Source organism: Lactuca sativa, chromosome 9 (genome assembly GCF_002870075.4).
Source record: "Lactuca sativa cultivar Salinas chromosome 9, Lsat_Salinas_v11, whole genome shotgun sequence".
Classification (NCBI taxonomy): domain Eukaryota; kingdom Viridiplantae; phylum Streptophyta; class Magnoliopsida; order Asterales; family Asteraceae; genus Lactuca; species Lactuca sativa.
In genome coordinates this window covers 159361140-159368919 of record NC_056631.2, presented here as the reverse complement: position 1 = coordinate 159368919, position 7780 = coordinate 159361140, and the positions used below count along the sequence as shown (strand labels likewise).

General features: G+C 42.1%; 1 non-coding gene across 1 annotated transcript; it reads right to left on the bottom strand.

Moving 5' to 3' along the window:
- Positions 1-1572: 1572 nt before the first annotated feature.
- On the bottom strand, positions 1573-1679 carry LOC128129442 (small nucleolar RNA R71). The gene has a single exon (XR_008227341.1). It is a non-coding gene; the product is annotated as a small nucleolar RNA R71 (small nucleolar RNA).
- Between the last annotated feature and the right edge of the window lie 6101 nt (positions 1680-7780).

Here is a 7780-nt window from a genome sequence, read left to right as displayed (position 1 = left end):
CATATGCTTAGAAGTAATGATTATGAAACTAAGATTAATAAGACAATAGGAAGATTAATGTGTGAGCTTGTTTGAGAAACCATCAAACAAGAGGTTAATTGAATTAATAACTTAATTGACCATTACAAATCTTATTTAATCCAAATCATTAATCTAGGGAATTAATTAGTTTAAACACTTGATCACCGCTTAAATTAGTTAATTGTCTAAGGGTTAGGAGTAATGAACATGAACCTAATCATTATAATTGGTAACCAATAGCAATTAATCTATCATAAATACAAATAACCATAGGAGTGAATCGGTTGAACCTAAATAGAAACATCTTTATCAAACTTGGTGAATAGTTGTTGCTTTAGTTATTTAGTTAATTTAGTGTGCCTAAGTTTCTAGTCTTGCAAAACTAGAAGAAAACCCCTTTTACTTTTATTAGTTGTTTAGTTAAAATTAGTTATTAGTTTAATTTTCCGTTCCCTGAGTTCGACACCTTACTTACTAATCTATACCACCAAAAGACAGGTTCACTGCCTTTGTGTGTTAAATTTATTAATTAAAAGTAGGGGTAAAACAAGTGCATTTTACACACATGAAGTTTTTGGCGCCGTTGCCGGGGAACGGTTCTAAATAATTAATCTAATTCCTAATTTTTTCGATCCTTTGTGTGAGTTTACTTGCATAAAGTTACTTTATTACAGTTTAGTAGTCAGTAATTAGGTTTTAGTATCTGTTTAAGTTTTAATAGTAAGTTTCTAATTTTTTCAAAAATATACTGGTACTCGCCGAGTGCAGTCGCACCTACTCGGCGAGTAGCAGCGTAATCAGCAGTTAAATTTTCGAATTTTTTAGTACAACTTTTTTTTGTTCTTTTTACGCTTTTATTCTGTTTATTTCAGTACTTTCATGATCAGAGGATCAAACACCCCGCTGGTACCTCTGTTTGAAGATCCCGAAACCGCATTAAAAAGAAACAAGGGAAAGGACGTGGAGAGTTCTAGTACACCAAAGAAATCACCCTTGTCCAATTTGAAGACTGTTTTTGGGAAAAAGAAGAGCAGCAAATCAGGAGCATCCAACGCTTCCTTAGTGATCGACGAACCGGCTAAGGAAGATATCGAGTACGAGACCGAAGAAGAAGAGGACCCGACATACGAGCACGAAACCGAATCCGAGGAAGAGTTAGCTGTCACAATGGCTAACATTGATGAAATCCCCATGGGAGAATGGAAGAAGAGGATGCGAGACGACACTGGCCCGGGACTTGTGCAACCCGCAATTCCCGCGACTGCTACCTTCGAGCTAAAGGGTCATATCCTAGCTTTACTTAAGGAAATACCCTTTTATGGAAAAGACCATGAAGATGCCTACAAACACTTGGATGAAGTCAATGATGTAGCTGATTACTTTAATGTTCCAAATGTGCCCTGCGAGACTTAGCTACTTCGTATGCTTCCGGTGACATTCAAAGGTGCTGCAAAAGACTGGCTCAAATCACTTCCCCCCAGATCAGTCACCACTTGGGCCAAGATGATAGAAGAATTCATTGATCACTTCTGCCCACCTTCCAAGATAGCCAAGTTGAAGAAGGCCATTGCTAACTTTGAACAACAAGCTGGAGAGTCTCTATATGAAGCTTGGGAAAGATATAAGAGCTTACTAAGAAATTGCCCACACCATGACCTCAACAGTCAGCAAGAAGTATCCATCTTCTATGATGGAGTCAATGTCACAACCAGGCAGTTACTAGACTCGCAAGGCCCGCTCACAAAGAAGCCACCCCCGATGATCAAAGAATTGATTGAAGAATTCTCTAAACACTCTAGAGAATACCGCAACCCTAGGCATGATGTCACTAGGGGAGCTGCCTATGCAGCTACTGAAGACTTATCCGCGGTCATGGCTATGTTAAAAACTATGGATAGGAGGATGGATAAAATGGATCAAACAATCCATGCTATTCGGGTGGGTTGTGAAAACTGCAATGGGCCTCACCTCACTAGAGATTGTGATTTAGATGAAAATGGCAACAAGAAGGCGCAAGTGTGTTACTCAAGTGGAGACCGATATGATGAAGACTGGCGAAGACAAAAGAAAGATTGGCTCCCTTATGAAGAGTACAAGAAAGCCAAGGAGGAAAGGTTTAGGCAAAAAGGGAGAGGGTTATACCAAAAGGAGGAGCCGGTGTAAGAAAAGAAGCCAAGCTTGGAAGAAATGCTCACAAAATTTGTAGCTGTTTCAGAAAAAAGACACAGTGACCATGATGCTGCAATTCAAGAAACAAGGACCATGCTAAGGAACCAGCAAGCATCTATTCAAAATATAGAGACATAGCTTGGGCAACTTGCTCAACAAATCAACCAAAGATCACTGGGCGAACTACCTAGCAAAACTGAAAACAACCCACGAGGCGCGCTAATAAACATTGTCACAACAAGAAGTGGGAAGATAATCACCCCCTGGCACCTATTCAGACTGAGTCATCCAAGAAATCACAGAAGGAGGAGGCAGAAAAGCAAGCAGAAAACCAAGAATTACACTATGACAGCCCTACTCGCCGAGTACCACGTATGGACTCGGCGAGTACATCACAAAAACCCACCACACAGGGTTCTGAAAAACTTTACCAGCCTCCCATGCCATACCCAACCCGAGCGAAGAAGGAGAAGCAGGAAGAGGAGTACCAGAAGTTTCTAGATCACATCAAGACTCTTCAAATCAACATACCATTCATTGAAGCCGTCATGCAAATGCCCAAATATGCAAAGTTCCTTAAGGAACTTCTCACAAATAGAAAGAAGATGGAAGAAGTGAAGAAGGTGGTACTCAATGAAAACCGCTCAGCTGCTATGTTAAATAGGCTACCTAAGAAGAAAGGCGACCCGGGGAGTTTAACCTTACCTTGCCAATTTGGCAACTTGACCACCATATATGCCTTAGCCGATTCGGGAGCAAGTGTGAATCTAATGCCTTATTCATTCTTCAAGAAGCTAGATCTCCCAGAACCAAGGCCAATTCGCATGGCAATACACTTGGCCAACAAAACAGTCACCTTTCCAAGAGGCATATGCGAAGACATACTAGTCAAGGTGGATAAATTTGTCTTTCCTGCTGATTTCATCATTCTAGACATGGAGGCGGATCCACAAGTACCAATCATCCTTGGAAGGCCCTTCCTCAACACGGCCAGCGCTATAGTAGACATGAGAGACTCAAAGCTCACCTTGCGGGTCGGGGACGATTCAGTAACATTCGGGGTGGACCAAGCTATGAAGTATTCTTGGACCAGTGACGACACGGCATTCTCAATCGACATGCTTGATGAACTATTGGAGGAAGACATACCTGAAGATTCCAGCAAGTTTTCAGCTTTAGATGAAACATTTGATCCAGAAAAAGATTTACTAGAAATTGAAAGACTATTGGAAGAAGCGGAGTATGAAGAACTAATGAAGCAATCTGACAGCCCTACTCGCCGAGTAGGGCCGATCTACTCGCCGAGTATATCTGAAGAAAAGCCAGCATTCGTGATTGCAGCCACCAACTCGCCGAGTACCTCACCTGCACTCGGCGAGTCCAACAGTCAGAGCCAAAAATCAGAGCTGAAAAATTTACCAGATCATTTGGAGTATGCCTTTCTCGAAGAAGGCAACCAAAAGTCAGTAATTATAGCCTCTGACCTGACTAATTCTGAAAAAGAAGAACTCGTGCAAGTATTGAAGAAGCGGAAACGGGCCATAGCATGGAGCATCACCAACATCAAGGGAATAAGTCCATCCTATTGCTCCCACAAGATCAACCTGGAAGAAGGAGCAAAGTCGGTTGTACAACACCAAAGAAGACTGAACCCGAATATGCAAGAAGTAGTTAAGAAGGACGTGGTCAAGCTCTTAGATGCGGGAATTATATATTCCATTTCCGACAGTCCATGGGTGAGTCCGGTCCAAGTGGTGCCCAAGAAAGGAGGGATGACGGTCATAACCAATGAAAAGAACGAGCTAATTCCGACACGAACGGTAACCGGTTGGAGAGTGTGCATCGATTATCGAAAGCTAAACGATCCCACTCGTAAAGACCATTTCCCTTACCTTTTATTGATCAAATGCTAGAAAGATTATCGGGCCATAGCTATTATTGTTTTCTAGACGAATTTTCGGGGTATTTTCAAATACCCATAGACCCAATGGACCAAGAAAAGACCACATTCACTTGCCCAAGTGGGACTTTTGCTTATAGACGCATGCCTTTTGGGTTATGCAATGCACCCGCGACTTTTCAAAGGTGCATGGCAGCTATATTCCACGATATGATGGAAAAATTCATGGAAGTTTTTATGGACGATTTTTCCGTTTTTGGATCATCTTTCCATGATTGTCTCACTAATCTTGACTTAATGCTTGCTAGGTGTGAAAAAACCGACTTGGTACTCAATTGGGAGAAATGCCATTTTATGGTCAAGGAGGGTATAGTGTTGGGCCACAAGATTTCCAAAATGGGAATTGAAGTGGATAGGGCAAAGATAGACACTATTGCCAAATTACCCCCACCAACCAATGTGAAGGGCATTAGGAGTTTTCTAGGACACGCGGGTTTTTACCGGCGTTTCATAAAAGATTTTTCCAAAATAACTAGACCTCTAACACAACTACTACTAAAAGATGCACCATTTAATTTCACTAAAGAGTGTTTAGAGGCATTTGAATTTTTAAAGGAAAAACTAACTAATGCCCCGATCATTATTGCACCAAATTGGAACTTACCTTTTGAGATTATGTGTGATGCTAGTGACTATGCATTAGGAGCTGTCCTTGGTCAAAGGGTTGATAAGCACTTTCAACCAATATATTATGCTAGTAAGACTCTAAACCCAGCCCAAGAAAATTACACCACCACTGAAAAAGAATTGCTAGCTGTGGTGTATGCCTTTGACAAATTCCGCCCTTATCTGGTTTTATCCAAAACTACTATTTTTACTGACCACTCGGCTATCAAGTATTTGTTTTCCAAACAGGATGCCAAGCCAAGACTAATACGATGGGTGCTACTTCTTCAAGAATTTGACATAGAGATACGAGACAAGAAGGGAATGGAGAATGTGGCAGCCGACCACTTGTCAAGACTTGAGAACCCGCAGTTGCAAGAAGATATAGTAGGAGACGACTTCCCGGATGAGTACATCATGGTGTCAATGGGAGAAGAGCCATGGTTCGCAGACATAGCTAACTATTTAGCTACAAATTACATCCCAAAGGACTATAACAGTCAACAAAAGAAGAAATTCTTTGCTGAAATCAAATATTACTATTGGGACGACCCATACCTCTTCCGAAACTGTGCGGATGGTATCATACGAAGATATGTGTTCGGGAAGGAAAGCCGGAGAATACTAGAACATTGTCATAGCGGGCCCACGGGAGGACATCATGGAGCACACTACACGGCAAGAAGATCTTTGACATTGGGTTTTATTGGCCAACAATTTTTAAAGATGCAACCCAATTTGTCAAAGAATGTGATGCTTGTCAAAGAGTGGGAAATATTTCATCCCGAAATGAAATGCCACAACATAGTATCCAAGTGTGCGAGGTGTTTGATGTGTGGGGAATTGACTTCATGGGACCATTTCCCATATCTAAAGGAAACAAATACATACTAGTGGCGGTGGACTACGTATCTAAGTGGGCGGAAGCACAAGCATTACCAACAAATGACGGACGGGTGGTAGTACGATTTTTAAAGAAACTATTTTCACGATTTGGAGTCCTGAAAGCTCTTATTAGTGACCGAGACACACATTTTACCAATGATCAATTGGAAAAAGTGTTAAAGAAATATGGGGTCACCCATAAGTTTTCCACATCATACCATCCACAAACTAGTGGACAAACCGAAGTAACAAATCGAGCCCTAAAGCGAATTTTGGAGAAATCGGTGGGGGGCAATCGCAAGGAATGGTCGGATAAGCTAGATGATGCACTTTGGGCCTTTCGTACAGCTTTCAAAACACCTATTGGTACCACACCATATAGGTTAGTTTATGGGAAGCAATGCCATTTACCGGTGGAGCTAGAACACAAGGCGTTTTGGGCATTAAAGAGTTGTAACTTCGACATGGATGAACTAAAGAGTAACCGGTTAATGCAAATGAATGCTCTTGAAGAACTAAGGAATGATGCATACTCCAGCTCATGGCTATATAAAGAGAAGACTAAGATGTGGCATGACAAGAGGATCAAAGAAAAACAAATTCATGAAGGTCAAAAAGTGTTGCTTTTCAACTCAAGACTAAAGCTTTTCTCGGGAAAAATCAAGTCCAGGTGGGATGGGCCTTTTGTAGTGAAGACGGTGTTTCCACATGGTGCCATAGAGCTATTATCAAGAGATGGCACGCCTTTCAAGGTCAATGGTCATAGGGTTAAAACATATGAAGAAGGAGTCCCCCGTAATGAAGGAATGGAAGAATTGCTGTTGCTGGAAAAGATGGCAGCCACGTAGAAGGGGAGGAGTCCAGCTAATGACTCCCTAAAAAGAAGCGCTTCTCGGGAGGCAACCCGAGTCTCAAGTTTGCATTTTCTTTTACTTTATTTTTTTCTTTTCTTCATTTATTTTGAGAACATCGCTGCTTGAGGACAAGCAATGCTTAGAGTGTGGGGTGGAGGGTTTAAAAAGGAGAAAATACATAAATTCTTTAAATTTGTCACAAGAAAAATTTTCAACTGTAAGGTTTACTCGCCGAGTAGGGCCGTATACTCGGCAAGTACCTACCCGAGTAACCCGAAAAAACGCGTAACTGCATACCTACTTGGCGAGTAGGTCCGTTCTACTCGGCGAGTAGCTGATTTACACGGGTGAATAATAAGTCTGTAAAAAGAGGGTTTTTCACCCATTACCCTTCACACTCGCCGTGCACAGCAACCCTCGAGCAGCCAAGCGATTTTTCGCGAGTTCGTCCAACTTTCTCCGAATTTCTACTCGTTTCTCATCGTTCAACCAAAAAGGAACCATGTTCAGAAGGGGGCAATCTTCACGCGGAGGAAGTCAAGATGATATTCCATGGCTTTCCTTTCAACACATAACTTCCAAGTCATCCCAAAACCGGGCTAGAAACAGGTTGGAAGCCCTAAAACAAAAGGAAATTCATCTCCCGAATGCGGTTGACTGGGGTTAGCTGGGAAATGTCGGGTTAGAGGAGGAGCTTACACCATATTTGGTAAAAGAGTGTAGTTTGGGGTACACCACCATTACTTGTGACGGGTGGTTACAATTGTTCAAAATTCAGGAGTCCGTATATGCTGAGTTGTGCTGGGAGTTTTTTGCTACCATCTCATTCCGAGGTGGTAGTGATTACTACAATCCCAACGTGATCTCTTTTTCTTTGGGTGGAGAGCTGCGACAGTGCAGCATTGCTGAGTTCTCGTGGAGGTTGGGGATTTATGATCAAAGTGTGATGATGACAGAAGATTTTGAAGCATTCCTGGAAAACAGCCACAAAGAACTTCCCGAGGCAGCGGTGGCCTCGACATGGTGGAACACAATAGCCAACAAAGTTTATATTCCGTCCACCGCTCAAGAAGGCCACATCCGTTCACCGATCCACCGACTTCTTCATCGATTTGTCGCCAGTACCATCAACCAAAGGAAGGATTGGGACAAGGTTCCAACCCTTGACATCTTTTATTTATGGAGTATCATTACCCCCGAGGCCTTTTGCAACATTCCTTACTGCATTGCCAAGTTCCTTGCCGAAGGGGCGGTCAAGGAGAAAGTTAATTCGAAAATCAATGGA